The sequence below is a fragment of the Ambystoma mexicanum genome, chromosome 4p, assembly GCF_040938575.1.
Source record: "Ambystoma mexicanum isolate Mex_15411 chromosome 4p, UKY_AmexF1_1, whole genome shotgun sequence".
Taxonomy (NCBI): domain Eukaryota; kingdom Metazoa; phylum Chordata; class Amphibia; order Caudata; family Ambystomatidae; genus Ambystoma; species Ambystoma mexicanum.
The window spans coordinates 425,357,248-425,376,685 of record NC_090927.1 but is presented as its reverse complement, the minus strand read 5'-3'; positions in this window follow the sequence as shown (position 1 = coordinate 425,376,685).

Below are 19,438 nucleotides of genomic sequence, written 5' to 3'. Positions count from 1 at the left end.
CTCTCGCAGTGTCCTGAAATGTATGTAAATAAACAAAATGGGGATGTCCTGAGGACGCTCGCCGTAATGTTCGCTGGCAATCTGAAAGTGTTCTAAGAACACTTGCGGTGTCCTGATATGTTCGTAAATAAACAAAATGGGGGTGTCCTGAGGACGCTGTCCGTATTTTGCGCTGGCAAGTTGAAAGTATTCTAAGAACTCTCGCGGTGTCCTGAAATGTTTGTAAATAAACAAAATGGGGGTGTCCTGAGAACGGTATGCCTGTCCGTTTTGTTCGTAGATAAGTTGATAGTGTTCTAAGAATACTTGCGGTGTCCTGAAATGTTCGTAAATAAACAAAATGGGGGTGTCCTGAGGACGCTGTCCGTAGTGTTTGCTGGCAAGCTGAAAGTGTTCTAAGAACACCCGAGGTGTCCTGAAATGTTCGTAATTAAACAAAATGGGGGTGTCCCAAGGACGCTGTCCGTATTGATCGCTGGCAAGTTGAAAGTATTCTAAGAACTCTCACGGTGTCCTGAAATTTGTATTTATTTTATTTGTATAGCCCAAACCAGGCCCGGAGGGTACCGGGCGCATATGTTAAAAGCAATTTTTACATAAGTTACATACAGTGATTATATATCAATCTTTAGATATAGCATAGAAATAGGAGGCATAGGTAAGTAGTACAACGATACATGGGTTGTCAAATAGTACATCCATAAATGGGTTGTCGCATCACGTTTTCAGAGTGTAGCTTGGGCATTGGAGGTGACTAGCCAACATTTGGCTCTGTGTTTGAATAGGTTGAGGGAGGGGAGCTTTCTGATAGTCAGGGGGACAGCGTTCCACAATTTGGCTGCCAGGACTGGGAAGCTGGATCCACCAGCTGTTTGGAGCTTGTATCTAGGTATCAGTAGGCTCTGGTTCAGGGTAGATCTAAGTGAGCGAACTGGGGTGTACAGCGTGAATCGTGAGGAGAGATAAGTGGGGGCCAGGTTATTCATGCATTTGTAGGTTAGGGCAAGCGATTTTAGTGAGATCCTTTGGGTGACTGACAACCAATGAAGGTTCTTCCTGGTATCCGAAATGTGTGCCGATCTGGGGATGTTGAGGGCTGCCCTGATGGCGTTATTTTGTATGATCTGAAGCTTGTCTAGGTTGCCCTGATTAGTGCCCTGGTATAATGCATTGCAGTAGTCCAGCTTGGACATGACCAGGGTCCTAGCAAGGGTAGTACAGTTGTGAGTGGAAAGAAAAGGGCGACATGCTGTGATCAGCTTGCAGGTATAGGCGGCGGCCGAAACTGCATTTGTTTGTCTGTGAAGGGAGAGGGTGGAATCGAGGTAGAATCTGAGCGTTTTGGTATCTTTGGAGACTTTTATTAGATTTCCATCGATGTTAAAGGAGCTGAACATAGGGTTCAATTTGTTTAGTCTTTGCTGTGTACCTACGATGAGGAGCTCTGTCTTGTCATCATTGAGACAGAGCTCATGTTGGGCCATCCATGTTTGAATGACATGGTAAACGTCATTTAAGGCTTTTGAATCTACTGTGTAATCACCCGAGATGGGGATGAGTATCTGGGTGTCATCCGCATAATTCGTGTAGGTGACACCCAGATAGTCAAGCACATCAAATAAGGGTTTAGTGAATACATTGTAAAGGGTAGGGGATACACACGATCCTTGGGGGACCCCGCAAGGGACTGGTGCAGGGTCAGCGGAGGAGGTGGGCGAGAATACCCTCATCTGTCTGTTATCCAGGAAGGATTGAATCCAGTTTGTTGCCATGTCTGAGAAATGAGCTGCCGTTTTCAGGTGGTGACAGAGGATTTGGTGATTAACCAGATCAAAGGCAGCAGATAAGTCTAAAAGTAGTAATAGGGCTAGTTTACCTTTGTCTTTGAGATCATCAATTTGGGTTTTGAGATCGAGGAGGGCTGTCTCCGTACCATGCTTAGGTCTGAAGCTGGATTGTCTCGTGCCTAATAGGTTGTTTGATTCCAGATAGTTCCATATCTGAAGATAGGCTGCTCCATCTAGGATTTTTAGCAGAAATGGGACCGTTGTGATGGGCCAGTAGTTGGTTGGAGCTTCCGGGTCTAAGGTGGGTTTTTTTAGGAGAGGGATAACCCATGCATCCTTCTGGTTATTGGGGACCACTCCCGATTGAAAGGAGGCATTGATAAAAGTGGTGATAAAAGGAGCAAGGTCATGAGTCAAGTCCTTAATGATCGGGGCAGGACAAGCGTTCCCTTGGCAGTTCGAAGGTTTTAAGTTACAGATTATTTTTTCAACCTCCAGAACGGTGAGCGGTGTGAAGCTGAACGGCACCGGGGAGTCGAGGTAGTTATTTAAGTGGCCTGGTATTGCTAAATATAGGGGTGTGGAGGGTTCGTTCGTAAATGTTCGGAAATAAACATAATGGGGGTGTCGTGAGGATGCTGTCCGTCGTGTTCGCTGGCAAGTTGAAAGTGTTCTAAGAACACTTGCGGTGTCCTGATATGTTTGTAAATAAACAAAATGGGGGTGTCCTGAGGACGCTGGCAAGTTGAAAGTATTCTAAGAACTCTCTCGGTGTCCTGAAATGTTCGTAAATAAACAAAATGGGTTGTCCTGAGGATGCTGTCCGTAGTGTTCGCTGGCAAGTTAAAAGTGTTCTAAGAACACTCGCGGTGTCCTGATATGTTCGTAAATAAACAACATTGGGGTGTCCTGAGGACTCTGTCCGTATTTTTCACTGGCAAGTTGAAAGTGTTCTAAGAACACTCGCGGTGTCCAGAAATGTTCGTAAATAAACAAAATGGGGGTGTCCTGAACACGCTGTGTGTATTGTTCGCTGGCAAGGTGAAAGTATTCTAAGAACTCGCGCGGTGTCCTGAAATGTTCGTAAATAAACAAAATGGGGATGTCCTGAGGACGCTCTCCGTAATGTTCGCTGGCAAGCTGAAAGTGTTGTAAGAACACTTGCGGTGTCCTGATATGTTCGTAAATAAACAAATTGGGGGTGTCCTGAGGACCCTGTCCGTATTTTTCGCTGGCAAGTTGAAAGTGTTCTAAGAACACTCGCAGTGTCCTGAAATGTTCGTAAATAAACAAAATGGGGGTGTCCTGAGGACGCTGTCTGTATTGTTTACTGGCAAGTTTAAAGTATTCTAAGAACTCTCGCGGTGTCCTGAAATGTTTGTAAATAAACAAAATGGGGGTGTCCTGAGAACGGGATGCCTGTCCGTTTTGTTCATAGATAAGTTGATAGTGTTCTAAGAACTCTCGCGGTGCCCTGAAATGTTCGTAAATAAACAAAATGGGGGTGTCCTGAGGACGCTGTCCGTATTGTTCGCTGGCAAGGTGAAAGTATTCTAAGAACTCTCGCAGTGTCCTGAAATGTATGTAAATAAACAAAATGGGGATGTCCTGAGGACGCTCGCCGTAATGTTCGCTGGCAATCTGAAAGTGTTCTAAGAACACTTGCGGTGTCCTGATATGTTCGTAAATAAACAAAATGGGGGTGTCCTGAGGACGCTGTCCGTATTTTGCGCTGGCAAGTTGAAAGTGTTCTAAGAACACTCGCGGTGTCCTGAAATGTTTGTAAATAAACAAAATGGGAGTGTCCTGAGGACGCTGTCTGTAGTGTTCGCTGGCAAGTTGAAAGTGTTCTAAGAACACTTGCGGTGTCCTGATATGTTCGCAAATAAACAAAATGGGGGTGTCCTGAGGACGCTGTCTGTATTTTTCGCTGGCAAGTTGAAAGTGTTCTAAGAACACTCGCGGTGTCCTGAAATGTTCGTAAATAAACAAAATGGGGGTGTCCTGAACACGCTGTCTGTATTTTTCGCTGGCAAGTTTAAAGTATTCTAAGAACTCTTGCGGTGTCCTGAAATGTTTGTAAATAAACAAAATGGGGGTGTCCTGAGAACGGGATGCCTGTCTGTTTTGTTCATAGATAAGTTGATAGTGTTCTAAGAACTCTCGCGGTGTCCTGAAATGTTCGTAAATAAACAAAATGGGGGTGTCCTGAGGACACTGAACGTAGTGTTCGCCGGCAAGTTGAAAGCGTTCTAAGAACACTTGCAGTGTCCTGATATGTTCGTAGATAAACAAAATGGGGGTGTCCTGAGGACGCTGTCTGTATTTTTCAATGGCAAGTTGAAAGTGTTCTAAGAACACACGCAGTGTCCAGAAATGTTCGTAAATAAACAAAATGGGGGTGTCCTGAGCACGCTGTCCGTATTGTTCGCTGGCAAGGTGAAAGTATTCTAAGAACTCTCGCAGTGTCCTGAAATGTATGTAAATAAACAAAATGGGGGTGTCCTGAGAACGGGATGCCTGTCCGTTTTATTCATAGATAAGTTGATAGTGTTCTAAGAACTCTCGCAGGTGTCCTGAAATGTTCGTAAATAAACAAAATGGGGGTGTCCTGAGGACGCTGTCCGTAGTGTTCGCTGGCAAGTTGAAAGCATTCTAAGAACACTCGCGGTGTCCTGATATGTTCGTAAGTAAACAAAATGGGGGTGTCCTGAGGACGCTGTCTGTATTTTTCACCGGCAAGTTGAAAGTGTTCTGAGAACATACGGGGTGTCCAGAAATGTTCGTAAATAAACAAAATGGGGGTGTCCTGAACACGCTGTCCGTATTGTTCGCTGGCAAGGTGAAAGTATTCTAAGAACTCTCGCAGTGTCCTGAAATGTATGTAAATAAACAAAATGGGGATGTCCTGAGGACGCTCGCCGTAATGTTCGCTGGCAAGTTGAAAGTATTCTAAGAACTCTCGCGGTGTCCTGAAATCTTTGTAAATAAACAAAATGGGGGTGTCCTGAGAACAGTATGCCTGTCCGTTTTGTTCATAGATAAGTTGAAAGTGTTCTAAGAACTCTCGCGGTGTCCTGAAATGTTCGTAAATAAACAAAATGGGGGTGTCCTGGGGACACTGTCCGTAGTGTTCGCTGGCAAGTTGAAAGCGTTCTAAGAACACTCGCGGTGTCCTGATATGTTCGTAAATAAACAAAATGGGGGTATCCTGAGGACGCTGTCTGTATTTTGCGCTGGCAAGTTGAAAGTATTCTAAGAACTCTCGCGGTGTCCTGAAATGTTTGTAAATAAACAAAATGGGGGTGTCCTGAGAACGGGATGCCTGTCCGTTTTGTTCATAGATAAGTTGATAGTGTTCTAAGAACTCTCGCGGTGCCCTGAAATGTTCATAAATAAACAAAATGGGGGTGTCCTGAGGACGCTGTCCGTATTGTTCGCTGGCAAGGTGAAAGTATTCTAAGAACTCTCGCAGTGTCCTGAAATGTATGTAAATAAACAAAATGGGGATGTCCTGAGGACGCTCGCCGTAATGTTCGCTGGCAATCTGAAAGTGTTCTAAGAACACTTGCGGTGTCCTGATATGTTCGTAAATAAACAAAATGGGGGTGTCCTGAGGACGCTGTCCATATTTTGCGCTGGCAAGTTGAAAGTATTCTAAGAACTCTCGCGGTGTCCTGAAATGTTTGTAAATAAACAAAATGGGGGTGTCCTGAGAACGGTATGCCTGTCCGTTTTGTTCCTAGATAAGTTGATAGTGTTCTAAGAATACTTGCGGTGTCATGAAATGTTCGTAAATAAACAAAATGGGGGTGTCCCAAGGACGCTGTCCGTATTGATCGCTGGCAAGTTGAAAGTATTCTAAGAACTCTCACGGTGTCCTGAAATTTGTATTTATTTTATTTGTATAGCCCAAACCAGACCCGGAGGGTACCGGGCGCATATGTTAAAAGCAATTGTTACATAAGTTACATACAGTGATTATATATCAATCTTTAGATATAGCATAGAAATAGGAGGCATAGGTAAGTAGTACAACGATACATGGGTTGTCAAATAGTACATCCATAAATGGGTTGTCGCATCACGTTTTCAGAGTGTAGCTTGGGCATTGGAGGTGACTAGCCAACATTTGGCTCTGTGTTTGAATAGGTTGAGGGAGGGGAGGTTTCTGATAGTCAGGGGGACAGCGTTCCACAATTTGGCTGCCAGGACTGGGAAGCTGGATCCACCAGCTGTTTGGAGCTTGTATCTAGGTATCAGGGTAGATCTAAGTGAGCGAACTGGGGTGTACAGCGTGAATCGTGAGGAGAGATAAGTGGGGGCCAGGTTATTCATGCATTTGTAGGTTAGGGCAAGCGATTTTAGTGAGATCCTTTGGGTGACTGACAACCAATGAAGGTTCTTCCTGGTATCCGAAATGTGTGCCGATCTGGGGATGTTGAGGGCTGCCCTGATGGCGTTATTTTGTATGATCTGAAGCTTGTCTAGGTTGCCCTGATTAGTGCCCTGGTATAATGCATTGCAGTAGTCCAGCTTGGACATGACCAGGGTCCTAGCAAGGGTAGTACAGTTGTGAGTGGAAAGAAAAGGGCGACATGCTGTGATCAGCTTGCAGGTATAGGCGGTGGCCGAAACTGCATTTGTTTGTCTGTGAAGGGAGAGGGTGGAATCGAGGTAGAATCTGAGCGTTTTGGTATCTTTGGAGACTTTTATTAGATTTCCATCGATGTTAAAGGAGCTGAACATAGGGTTCAATTTGTTTAGTCTTTGCTGTGTACCTACGATGAGGAGCTCTGTCTTGTCATCATTGAGACAGAGCTCATGTTGGGCCATCCATGTTTGAATGACATGGTAAACATCATTTAAGGCTTTCGAATCTACTGTGTAATCACCCGAGATGGGGATGAGTATCTGGGTGTCATCTGCATAATTCGTGTAGGTGACACCCAGATAGTCAAGCACATCAAATAAGGGTTTAGTGAATACATTGTAAAGGGTAGGGGATACACACGATCCTTGGGGGACCCCGCAAGGGACTGGTGCAGGGTCAGCAGAGGAGGTGGGCGAGAATACCCTCATCTGTCTGTTATCCAGGAAGGATTGAATCCAGTTTGTGGCCATGTCTGAGAAATGAGCTGCTGTTTTCAGGTGGTGACAGAGGATTTGGTGATTAACCAGATCAAAGGCAGCAGATAAGTCTAAAAGTAGTAACAGGGCTAGTTTACCTTTGTCTTTGAGATCATCAATTTGGGTTTTGAGATCGAGGAGGGCTGTCTCCGTACCATGCTTAGGTCTGAAGCTGGATTGTCTCGTGCCTAATAGGTTGCTTGATTCCAGATAGTTCCATATCTGAAGATAGGCTGCTCCATCTAGGATTTTTAGCAGAAATGGGACCGTTGTGATGGGCCTGTAGTTGGTTGGAGCTTCCGGGTCTAAGGTGGGTTTTTTTAGGAGAGGGATAACCCATGCATCCTTCTGGTTATTGGGGACCACTCCCGATTGAAAGGAGGCGTTGATAAAAGTGGTGATAAAAGGAGCAAGGTCATGAGTCAAGTCCTTAATGATCGGGGCAGGACAAGCGTTCCCTTGGCAGTTCGAAGGTTTTAAGTTACAGATTATTTTTTCAACCTCCAGAACGGTGAGCGGTGTGAAGCTGAATGGCACCGGGGAGTCGAGGTAGTTATTTTAGGTGGCCTGGTATTGCTAAATATAGGGGTGTGGAGTGTTTTTTCGTAAATGTTCGTAAATAAACAAAATGGGGGTGTCCTGAGGATGCTGTCCGTCGTGTTCGCTGGCAAGTTGAAAGTGTTCTAAGAACACTTGCAGTGTCCTGATATGTTCGTAAATAAACAAAATGGGGGTGTCCTGAGGACGCTGTCCATATTTTTCGCTGGCAAGTTGAAAGTATTCTAAGAACTCTCACGGTGTCCTGAAATGTTTGTAAATAAACAAAATGGGGGTGTCCTGAGGAACCTGTCTGTAGTGTTCGCTGGCAAGTTGAAAGTGTTCTAAGAACACTTGAGGTGTCCTGATATGTTCGTAAATAAACAAAATGGGGGTGTCCTGAGGACGCTGTCCATATTTTTCGCTGGCAAGTTGAAAGTGTTCTAAGAACACTCGCGGTGTCCTGAAATGTTCGTAAATAAACAAAATGGGTGTGTCCTGAACACTCTGTAGATAGTGTTCGCTGGCAAGTTGAAAGTGTTCTAAGTACACTTGCGGTATCCGGATATGTCCGTAAATAAACAAAATGGGGGTGTCCTGAGGAAGCTGTCCGTATTTTTCGATGGCAAGTTGAAAGTGTTCTAAGAACACACGCAGTGTCCAGAAATGTTCGTAAATAAACAAAATGGGGGTGTCCTGAACACGCTGTCTGTATTGTTCGCTGGCAAGGTGAAAGTATTCTAAGAACTTGCGCGATGTCCTGAAATGTTCGTAAATAAACAAAATGGGGATGTCCTGAGGACGCTCTCCGTAATGTTCGCTGGCAAGGTGAAAGTGTTGTAAGAACACTTGCGGTGTCCTGATATGTTCGTAAATAAACAAATTGGGGGTGTCCTGAGGACCCTGTCCGTATTTTTCGCTGGCAAGTTGAAAGTGTTCTAAGAACACTCGCAGTGTCCTGAAATGTTCGTAAATAAACAAAATGGGGGTGTCCTGAGGACGCTGTCTGTATTGTTTACTGGCAAGTTTAAAGTATTCTAAGAACTCTCGCGGTGTCCTGAAATGTTTGTAAATAAACGAAATGGGGGTGTCCTGAGAACGGGATGCCTGTCCATTTTGTTCATAGATAAGTTGATAGTGTTCTAAGAACTCTCGCGGTGCCCTGAAATGTTCGTAAATAAACAAAATGGGGGTGTCCTGAGGACGCTGTCCGTATTGTTCGCTGGCAAGGTGAAAGTATTCTAAGAACTCTCGCAGTGTCCTGAAATGTATGTAAATAAACAAAATGGGGATGTCTTGAGGACGCTCGCCGTAATGTTCGCTGGCAATCTGAAAGTGTTCTAAGAACACTTGCGGTGTCCTGATATGTTCGTAAATAAACAAAATGGGGGTGTCCTGAGGACGCTGTCCGTATTCTCCGCTGGCAAGTTGAAAGTATTCTAAGAACTCTCGCGGTGTCCTGAAATGTTTGTAAATAAACAAAATGGGAGTGTCCTGAGGACGCTGTCTGTAGTGTTCGCTGGCAAGTTGAAAGTGTTCTAAGAACACTTGCGGTGTCCTGATATGTTCGTAAATAAACAAAATGGGGGTGTCCTGAGGACGCTGTCCGTATTTTTCGCTGGCAAGTTGAAAGTGTTCTAAGAACACTCGCGGTGTCCTGAAATGTTCGTAAATAAACAAAATGGGTGTGTCCTTAACACTCTGTCCGTAGTGTTCGCTGGCAAGTTGAAAGTGTTCTAAGAACACTTGCGGTATCCTGATATGTTCGTAAATAAACAAAATGGGGGTGTCTTGAGGAAACTGTCCGTATTTTTCGATGGCAAGTTGAAAGTGTTCTAAGAACACACGCGGTGTCCAGAAATGTTTGTAAATAAACAAAATGGGGGTGTCCTGAACACGCTGTCTGTATTTTTCGCTGGCAAGTTTAAAGTATTCTAAGAACTCTTGCGGTGTCCTGAAATGTTTGTAAATAAACAAAATGGGGGTGTCCTGAGAACGGGATGCCTGTCTGTTTTGTTCATAGATAAGTTGATAGTGTTCTAAGAACTCTCGCGGTGTCCTGAAATGTTCGTAAATAAACAAAATGGGGGTGTCCTGAGGACACTGAACGTAGTGTTCGCCGGCAAGTTGAAAGCATTCTAAGAACACTTGCAGTGTCCTGATATGTTCGTAGATAAACAAAATGGGGGTGTCCTGAGGACGCTGTCTGTATTTTTCACTGGCAAGTTGAAAGTGTTCTAAGAACACACGCAGTGTCCAGAAATGTTCGTAAATAAACAAAATTGGGGTGTCCTGAGCACGCTGTCCGTATTGTTCGCTGGCAAGATGAAAGTATTCTAAGAACTCTCGCAGTGTCCTGAAATGTATGTAAATAAACAAAATGGGGGTGTCCTGAGAACGGGATGCCTGTCCGTTTTGTTCATAGATAAGTTGATAGTGTTCTAGGAACTCTCGCAGGTGTCCTGAAATGTTCGTAAATAAACAAAATGGGGGTGTCCTGAGGACGCTGTCCGTAGTGTTCGCTGGCAAGTTGAAAGCATTCTAAGAACACTCGCGGTGTCCTGATATGTTCGTAAGTAAACAAAATGGGGGTGTCCTGAGGACGCTGTCTGTATTTTTCACTGGCAAGTTGAAAGTGTTCTGAGAACATACGGGGTGTCCAGAAATGTTCGTAAATAAACAAAATGGGGGTGTCCTGAACACGCTGTCCGTATTGTTCGCTGGCAAGGTGAAAGTATTCTAAGAACTCTCGCAGTGTACTGAAATGTATGTAAATAAACAAAATGGGGATGTCCTGAGGACGCTCGCCGTAATGTTCGCTGGCAAGTTGAAAGTATTCTAAGAACTCTCGCGGTGTCCTGAAATGTTTGTAAATAAACAAAATGGGGGTGTCCTGAGAACAGTATGCCTGTCCGTTTTGTTCATAGATAAGTTGATAGTGTTCTAAGAACTCTTGCGGTGTCCTGAAATGTTCGTAAATAAACAAAATGGGGGTGTCCTGGGGACACTGTCCGTAGTGTTCGCTGGCAAGTTGAAAGCGTTTTAAGAACACTTGCCGTGTCCTGAAATGTTCGTAAATAAACAAAATGGGTTTATCCTGAGGACGCTGTCTGGGTGTTCATTGGAAAGTTGAAAGTGTTCTAAGAATACTCGCGGTGTCCTGATATGTTCGTAAATAAACATGGGGGTGTCCTGAGGATGCTGTCCGTAGTGTTCGCTGGCAAGTTGAAAGTGTTCTAAGAACACTTGCAGTGTCCTGATATGTTCGTAAATAAACAAAATGGGGGTGTCCTGAGGACGCTGTCCGTATTTTTCGCTGGCAAGTTGAAAGTGTTCTAAGACCACTCGCGGTGTCCTGAAATGTTCGTAAATAAACAAAATGGGGGCGTCCTGAACACGCTGTCCGTATTGTTCGCTGGCAAGGTGAAAGTATTCTAAGAACACTCGCGGTGTCCTGAAATGTTTGTAAATAAACAAAATGGGGGTGTCCTGAGGACACTGTCTGTATTGTTCGCTAGCAAGTTTAAAGTATGCTAAGAACTCTCGTGGTGTCCTGAAATGTTTGTAAATAAACAAAATGGGGGTGCCTGAGAACGGTATACCTGTCCGTTTTGTTCATAGATAAGTTGATAGTGTTCTAAGAACTCTCGCGGTGTCCTGAAATGTTCGTAAATAAACAAAATGGGGGTGTCCTGAGGACGCTGTCCGTAGTGTTCGCTGGCAAGTTGAAAGTGTTCTAAGAACACTCGTGGTGTCCTGAAATGTTCGTAAATAAACAAAATGGGGGTGTCCTGAACACGCTGTACGTATTTATTCGCTGGAAAGGTGAAAGTATTCTAAGAACTCTCGCGGTGTCCTGAAATGTTTGTAAATAAACAAAGTGGGGGTGTCCTGAGAACGGTATGCCTGTCCGTTTTGTTCACAGATAAGTTTATAGTCTTCTAAGAACTCTCGCGGTGTTCTGATATGTACGTAAATAAACAAAATGGGGGTGTCTTGAGGACGCTGTCTCTATTTTTCACGGGCAAGTTGAAAGTGTTCTAAGAACACTTGCGGTGTCCTGAAATGTTCATAAATAAACAAAATGGGTGTGTCCTGAGGACGCTGTCCGTATTGTTCGCTGGAAAGTTGAAAGTGTTCTAAGAATACTCGCGGTGTCCTGGGATGTTCGTAAATAAACAAAATGGGGATGTCCTGAAGACACTGTCCGTATTGTTCGCTGGCAAGTTGAAAGTGTTCTAACAACACTCGCGGTGTTCAGAAATGTTCGTAAATAAACAAAATGGGGGTTTCCTGAGGACGCTGTCTGTATTTTTCGCGGGCAAGTTGAAAGTGTTCTAAGAACACTTGCGGTGTCCTGAAATGTTCATAAATAAACAAAATGGGTGTGTCCTGAGGACGCTGTCCGTAGTGTTCGTTGGAAATTTGAAAGTGTTCCAAGAATACTCGCGGTGTCCTGATATGTTCGTAAATAAACAAAATGGGGGTGTCCTGAGGAAGCTGTCTGTATTTTTCGCTGGCAAGTTGAAAGTGTTCTAAAAACACTCGTGGTGTCCTGAAATGTTCGTAAATAAACAAAATGGGGGTGTCCTGAGGACGCTGTCCGTTTTGTTCGCTGGCAAGTTGAAAGTATTCTAAGAATTCTCGCGGTGTCCTAAAATGTTCGTAAATAAACAAAATGAGGGTGTCCTGAGGACGCTGTCCATATTGTTCGCTGGCAAGTTCAAAGTGTTCTAAGATCACTCGCAGTGTTCTGAAATGTTCGTAAATAAACAAAATGGGAGTGTCCTGAGGACGCTGTCCGTATTGTTTGCTGGCAAGTTGAAAGTGTTGTAAGAACAATCATTCTGTCCTCGGACATTAAAAGTTCCCATAAGGCATAATTAAAATGTTTGACTCTATGCGTGTGATATGCTGCAGTGGTTGTGGCCAGGGCATAGAGTCTTGGGTGCATGGCCATATGGGCAAATTTGGGATCCAAAAACAAATTTATAAGGAACAAAGTTATAAGCCAATACGGTTGTGATATTCTGCAATGGTTGTAGTTATTATAATATGCTTACTGTTTGGTTAAGTAACTGGAGTACATGTATTTCTTGTTCTTTTCTGTGATAAAAGAAAAGATCATGTTAGTATTGGTATTTTGTAATGAGTTATAACATCGAATAATCAACATTTTTTTTTTTTACCCTCATATTTAGTAGATTACAAACCAGTGTACTGTGCAATTTGCCCAGTTTCTGTGTTTGTTGCTAACATCATTGGGTCTGTGGGAGAAAAATAATCCATGTTGGATTTAAAAAAAAATCTTTTTTTTGTTATGCTACAGTCTATTTGTTTGTTTGTTTTCAGTGTTCACTTGCTGCTTCTGTCTAATGCTCTATATATTGGCTTGTTGTAGATTTTTGGAGCAGTTACATATCATTTATTTGTTTGGATATTGCAAAATTTTGGAGCAGTTAGATACCAGTTGGCATATTCTAACTGTCTATTTTCTTTAATATATTTTAGTGGTATTGATTTATCTGTTTGGATATTGTAAAATTTTGGGGCAGTTAGATACCAATTGGCGTATTCTATCTGTCTATTTATTTTATATAATTTAGTGGTATTGATTAATCAGTTTGGATATTGTAAAATTTTGGGTTAGTTAGATACCAGTTGGTGTATTCTATCTAATTCTTGCTCTAATTTAGTGGTATTCATTTATCTGATTACTTGTTGTAGAATATTTGGGCAGTTAGATACCTGTTGGAATATTTTAACAGTTTATATTTTTTTACTACAAGTTTAGTTAAGGTTTGAGTAGAGTTTAGTTAATAAATTGTGGTTTTAAGAATATTAAATAAGCGTTTGAAAGATTTGCTGGTAATCTCTGCTTTAGAGTAATGGTACTATCATTACAATCATACCATCCACATTTCTTTTTTATATATGCAGTGTAGTGACCTGAATTGGTTGTGGCTCCTGCGTGGTAGATTATACCTATTGTTGTGAAGGTTTTCTTACCAAGTGATACTTGACCATGTGTGAATCCAGTCAGCTTGCAGTTGTTTTTGGTACCATCTGCATTGTAACGTAGAAGCATTAGTATTACGTATTCATTGTGTGTTTGTATTAGTAAGGTGGAGCAATTATCCGAATTGCAGGTAGTACATAATCTAACATGGTTTGCATTTTGTACAAGTTGCTGAAATGGGATGGATTCACAATTAGGTATTGATATATATATATGACGCGTTCATTGGGGATTTGTTCTTGTGTCACATTGTTGCAGAGAGTGCATGTATGTTTCCACCTGTATGAAATCTGGAAGATTTCATTTATAGGTATGTTTTTATTTTCCAGTAGTGAGTACATTAGAAATTCTTGTGGATCTTCCTGTGAGTTTATAGTGAATTTCACCATTCCAGAACAGTAGTTCAATTGTTGCCTTATTCCATAAACACTATACGTGTTGTCAGGATTGTTTGTTGCGTTTCTATAAACTACTAACATTTGCAAACACAATTGGTCTGAACTGTGTAAGTAAATGTTGTCAACAATTGGTGGTAATTGAAATAGAATATTCATTGCTACATTTGCGTAGCAACTTACACCAACTATATTTGAGAATTTAAATGGTCCAGGTAGTTCTGTATCTAACTGCTTTTTATGGAGTTTGTCTTCCTTCTTTAAAGAAGTACCTAGTTTACTTTCCCTAATTGATTCTTTTTTGCTTATGGTACTTGATGAAGTATTAATTTATTTTACTCTCTTTGGAGGATTTGCAGTGACATCCTGTTGAATTTCTGTTTGATTTCGTTTTCTTTTACAGCGTTTTAGTTTTTGTCGAACAGAATATGTGTTTAGATGGGGGGTGTATAGTGAGCGAAGTCTATTGTATTCTAAAATGCAAGGAATATCAGCGTTTACTTTACTTGCATCAAAGTTGATTAGAAATAGACCGGCAAGTGTACGTAAGTGTGATAGTGCTACGTAGATCATGCCTTCTTTAAAGACTGTGTTACCAATGTCTATCATTGCTTTGTCTAGGGTAAGACCTTGTGATTTATGAATGGTGACTGCGTATGCAAGAGTTAGAGAAAATTGTTCTCTGCGTACATACATGTCTTTGAAGAGAAGGAATCGAGCTGTTGAGCGTTCTATCCTTTTTACTTCTGAAGGTTTGTCAAAGAGAATATTGACAAACTGAATTTTGTTGTCATGTGGGTATGTTTGAAAGCCAACAACTGTGCCCAGTGCTCCATTAACTAGTCCTTGGTCCATGTCAACGTTACGTTTAAGCATTACTCTTCAATTTAAAGATAATTTTAATATCTTTTCCAACCCAGCTGTGTTGGAGATTACATTTTCTAAACTATTTAGTCTTGTTGTGGCTTGCTCACACATGGGTAGTGTCATACCATGTACATCTAGTTTGTATGTGGTGCTAATTTCCATTATTGGTTGCATTTCTTTATTTAACATTATTTCAATGAATTTCAAACAGCTTGCAAGAGTTGGCATTAATGCCATACAATTGATATTTTTATGGGCTAATTGTTCCATAACATCTGTAGCACATGCATTATCACCATAAAGTGCATGAATGTGCTGGGTTTTCAATATTGCCTGTGCTTCTTTAGATAGTATACCAACTCTAATACTTTTTAAAATGTTGGAATAAGTTAGATCTGCAGATTGCCACATGTTTTCTGTTAATTCTCTGTATTGGAAATGTTTCCAAAGGTTGACATTTCCAATGCTGCCAACAGTCTTACAGCAGAGTTTGTGTCCTAATGTTTTAAAAATAGGCTCACCTTTTACTGGTGTCAATTGAAGAAGATCTCCGAAAACAATAATGTGATTTCCTGGAAAGAGCTCTTCGTAGTTTGTTTTGAGTACTTCTTGTAATCTGAGGTGAATCAAAGCCAACATTAGGTTGGACACCATGCTCACTTCATCTATTAGTAGCATTTTCATTTGTTTTAATACTCTGCATAGTTACATTGCAACTTCTGTAGAAAGTTTGTAATAGTCTAATTTGTTTTGGTGTTCTACTGGCAGGAGTAGTAATCGGTGTAAAGTGACACCGCCTATATTGTAGGCAGCTAAACCTGTGGGGGATGTGAGAACAGCTGACAGTTTGTTGTTTGTCAATTGTTGAAGGAACTTACTGATGATTTTGATTAGGAATGTTTTGCCAGAACAAGGTTCACCACTGATGTACAGTAGTATAGGTTTGTAATTTTGGCAGGCGCATTCTTTGTTTCATGTTGTAGACCATGTGTAATTTCTTTTGTTACTTCTTGAAAAAGGCTACGTTGTTCATTGTTTAGTTTTGATTGTAGTATAGTTAAGTCTTCTTTATCTTCATACTGACACATGGTGTTTTCTACATCTGTCATAGCTAATTCTGCCTCATTTGTTTTTAGTCGTGCTCCCATTGGTGCTTGGCTTCCTGTTACGGAAGGTTGACTACTGTCAGGAGTGTCCTTATCTAGTTGGGCCTGGAATTCTTCTTCGTGTTGCTGTTCTTTGTGCAACATTGTTTTGTACCGTGTAAAGTTTACATCAGTTATAGTGCTTTCATTTGCTTTGAAAGCGTCTTCATATGAGTGATAGTTATCTAGTATTTCTTCTTCTTTTCTCCATGGTTTAAAGAGTTGTAGCAGGGACGTGTAATATAGTTCTTTATGTCTTTATGTTGGGGAGTCTTTAATGACAATTTGATATGATTTATTAAATTTAGTTTGGTGAGTTTTACTAAGCTGCCTTCACAGTTTGTCACTCTGTATTTACCTTTTTTTTCATTGGGTTTTATATTATTTTTTTATGTGAAGTTTTGGGCTATGTGGTATAGACACATGGTTTCCAAAGTATTACTTCTGTTTGGGTAGTATGTGTCCAAAAAAGTGTTTTTTAAAATGTCTTGACTGTTGGGATCATGTTTGGCTATTGTTTCTATATCTTCGTATGATTTTAGAACTCTTTTTCTAGATTTAGCGGGACCAAGACTTAGCAATACTATATTTTCAGATTTACCATACAATGCAGTATAATTTCTGAGACACTGTTTTATCTGATGACAGGTCATTCCAGAGGTCTTGGAGCTCTGTTTTTTCTGCTTTGGTTAAGTATGATGTAACATATCGTGCAACTGCAGTGGAATTGTCTGCAATGTACTGCACATCTATGTTTGCATTCCATAAGTGCGCAATGATTGCATTGTAATCATTGATATATTTTTCTTCTTCTGTTCTTTTTATGTAATATGTATTGTTAGGTGACTTACCTTTAACACTATGTCTAACTGAAGTCATGAGGTTGTTCACTTGACCTGTATTTGTAACCGGTCTAGGGAAACCAAAGCGGCATTTGGTATAGTATTTCGCTTTGTTTTTATATTTGCAATGACAATATTTGCCACATTTGTTTCTTTGAAATTGTACAATTTGTGCATGAAGATCACTATTTGTGGCTTCTGATGGAATTTCACAAGTGACATATTTTTCAATAAACTGTAAAACAGTGGCATCACTGTCTTGACCAAATATAGTAGCATCTTTAATCCATAAAAGCATGTGGATATGTGGTGCTCCTCTGGCTTGATATTCTTTTCTCCAAAAGATGTGTTGCACTTCTCCAAGGGGAGGAACAGTTTTATTACAAATAAAGTGTAGCATAGCAATGAAGCGATGGTGAAAATATCTTGAAACATTAACAGGATCCAGGGAACAAAGTTCTCCAGGTGTTAGTATATCTATGTTTGTTTTGTTTTTGTTTGAAATGCGTAGAAAATCATGTAAATCTTCCCATGCATATTCTGCACAAATTAATGTAACAAACCAAGTGGGTGGGCCAAGGTTTCTGATCATACAAAGTACATCTCCATGATGTCGAAACCAGTACTCTTTAGTACCACGCATATTTGCTAATAGATTTGTAATATTTGATTGTAAAACCTCATCTTTTTGTTGCTTTTTTGTAATAATTGTGTAGCTGATATATTTTGAAAGTGAGATCCTGATTTGAATGTGTGTGCAACACCGTAACAAAAAGTTGCTAGTTCACTTTCAAAAAGTAGGTGGAATATGTATTCCACATTTTGGCTAAATCTGGGATCTTCAGAATACATCCGTAATGAGCGGTATTCTGATGCTGATATTTGAATAGGTCTATCATTGTACCTTCCTCCTTTGCCAGTAGGAAAGAGCAGAGGAAAAGCACGTACTTTTTTTATACTTTTTTCCCATATGCTGATTGGTGATCGTTTTGTTTGTCGCATTTGGTACGTTTCTAGTGCATCTTCTATGATGTCATTAGAGTGCAATGGATGAATTGTATAATGGTCTAAAGTATTTGATATTGTAGCAGGATCTAGGAGCTCAAATTGACATTTCAGGACACTGCGTGTGTTCTTAGAACAGTTTCAACTTGCTTGCGAACAATACGGACAGGTATAGTGTTCTTCAGGACACCTCCATTTTCGTTTCTTTACGGACATTCCAGAGACCCGCACTGTCCGCGGATACCTAAATTGCTTTTTAAAAAAAAGAAAAAAAATTAAATGAATTAGAACACAATATAAACATTTTACTTTGTTTAACATGTATGATTAATTTATGACAGAGAAGGTGAGGCAGAAACTGAAACAAAAACCGGAGAATTAGGGGTTTCAACAGGATTTGTATGAGGTGAAGAAGGGATGGAAGTCTCATCAAAACGTTTTAGTTCATGGAGAGGGTTTGGGGATAATTGACTGGGAAATGGTGAGGGGAGACACGTACATGCGGGACAATGGTAGGTGGTTTTTTGTTTAAAATGATCTTCCACAAAGGTTTTTAAATTATTAAAATTAGCCAACAATAGATCCATGTATTCTTGTATGCTGTGAAGAGTCTTATCCATAACAGCTTTTTCTGTAGTACTTTCTATTTTGGTATGCTCCATACAAAAACAAAATATATGTTAAATATATATAAAATAATAATAATTAAATGGTTTATATTGTAAAGTGTCTACCATTTGATTCACTATCTTCTGACATTTCCTCATGTGGGAAATGCTGCTCTAGCCACTCCAGAGTACTAGACATTTCTGTGAGAAAAAAAACATAATTTCAATTTTTTAATCTAATACAGAAAGTTTACAAATATATGAGTAAAATGCAGTAAACTTACTATTTCAGGTAAGGTGTGTTCTGCGTGTTCTGTAGATCTGCTCTTGTTCTTGGTTGTTGAGTGTTTGTGAGGTAATTATGTTGGACGCCTATGTATCTTCTTTTGGTATATTCCATTTTAGAACATATTGTATTTAAATTAATGGTTAATGTGTTATATATATGGGTTACACTTATTATGCATTACTACATATAATGTGTATGTGTGCTGGTTTGCAAATTTGTAAAATGTTCATATGTTATGATATAACAATTACACATACCCCCCAGAGTTTTTAGGTAGTATGCTATTGTCCGAACATGTCCGCGGACATTAAAATAGTTTGCGGACATCAAACTCAGTAGAGGAGGTTCAATATGTTCAATATAACATGTACATAAAATCAGAGGTATTATTATTAAATTGTGCTACTAAAAACCTATGAAATTCAGTGAAAAAACGTTGTTAAAGGGACGTTATGGTTAAGTTGTGCTACTAAAAATCTATGAAATTCAGTGAAAAAACTTTGTTAAAGGGACATTATGGTTCCAAGTAAAACCAAAAACCCCTGAAATTCGACAGTTGTGGTAAGCTAAGCAACCATAACTCGCGCTACCACCGTGCACTGCTAAGACTAACAGCCACGACATCAAAGATGAAATCACAAATGTCATTGATGACATCACTGATGACATCAAATGTCTGGCTCACTCTTTTTTCCTTTACTGACATATCTAGGGCACATGGTTTTCTTGAGTAACAGTGAGAAACTAAATGTTTATTTTATTTGTAGACGTATCCTTCAAGTAGGTTCTTACAGTAATTCCCTTAGAGTCCAGT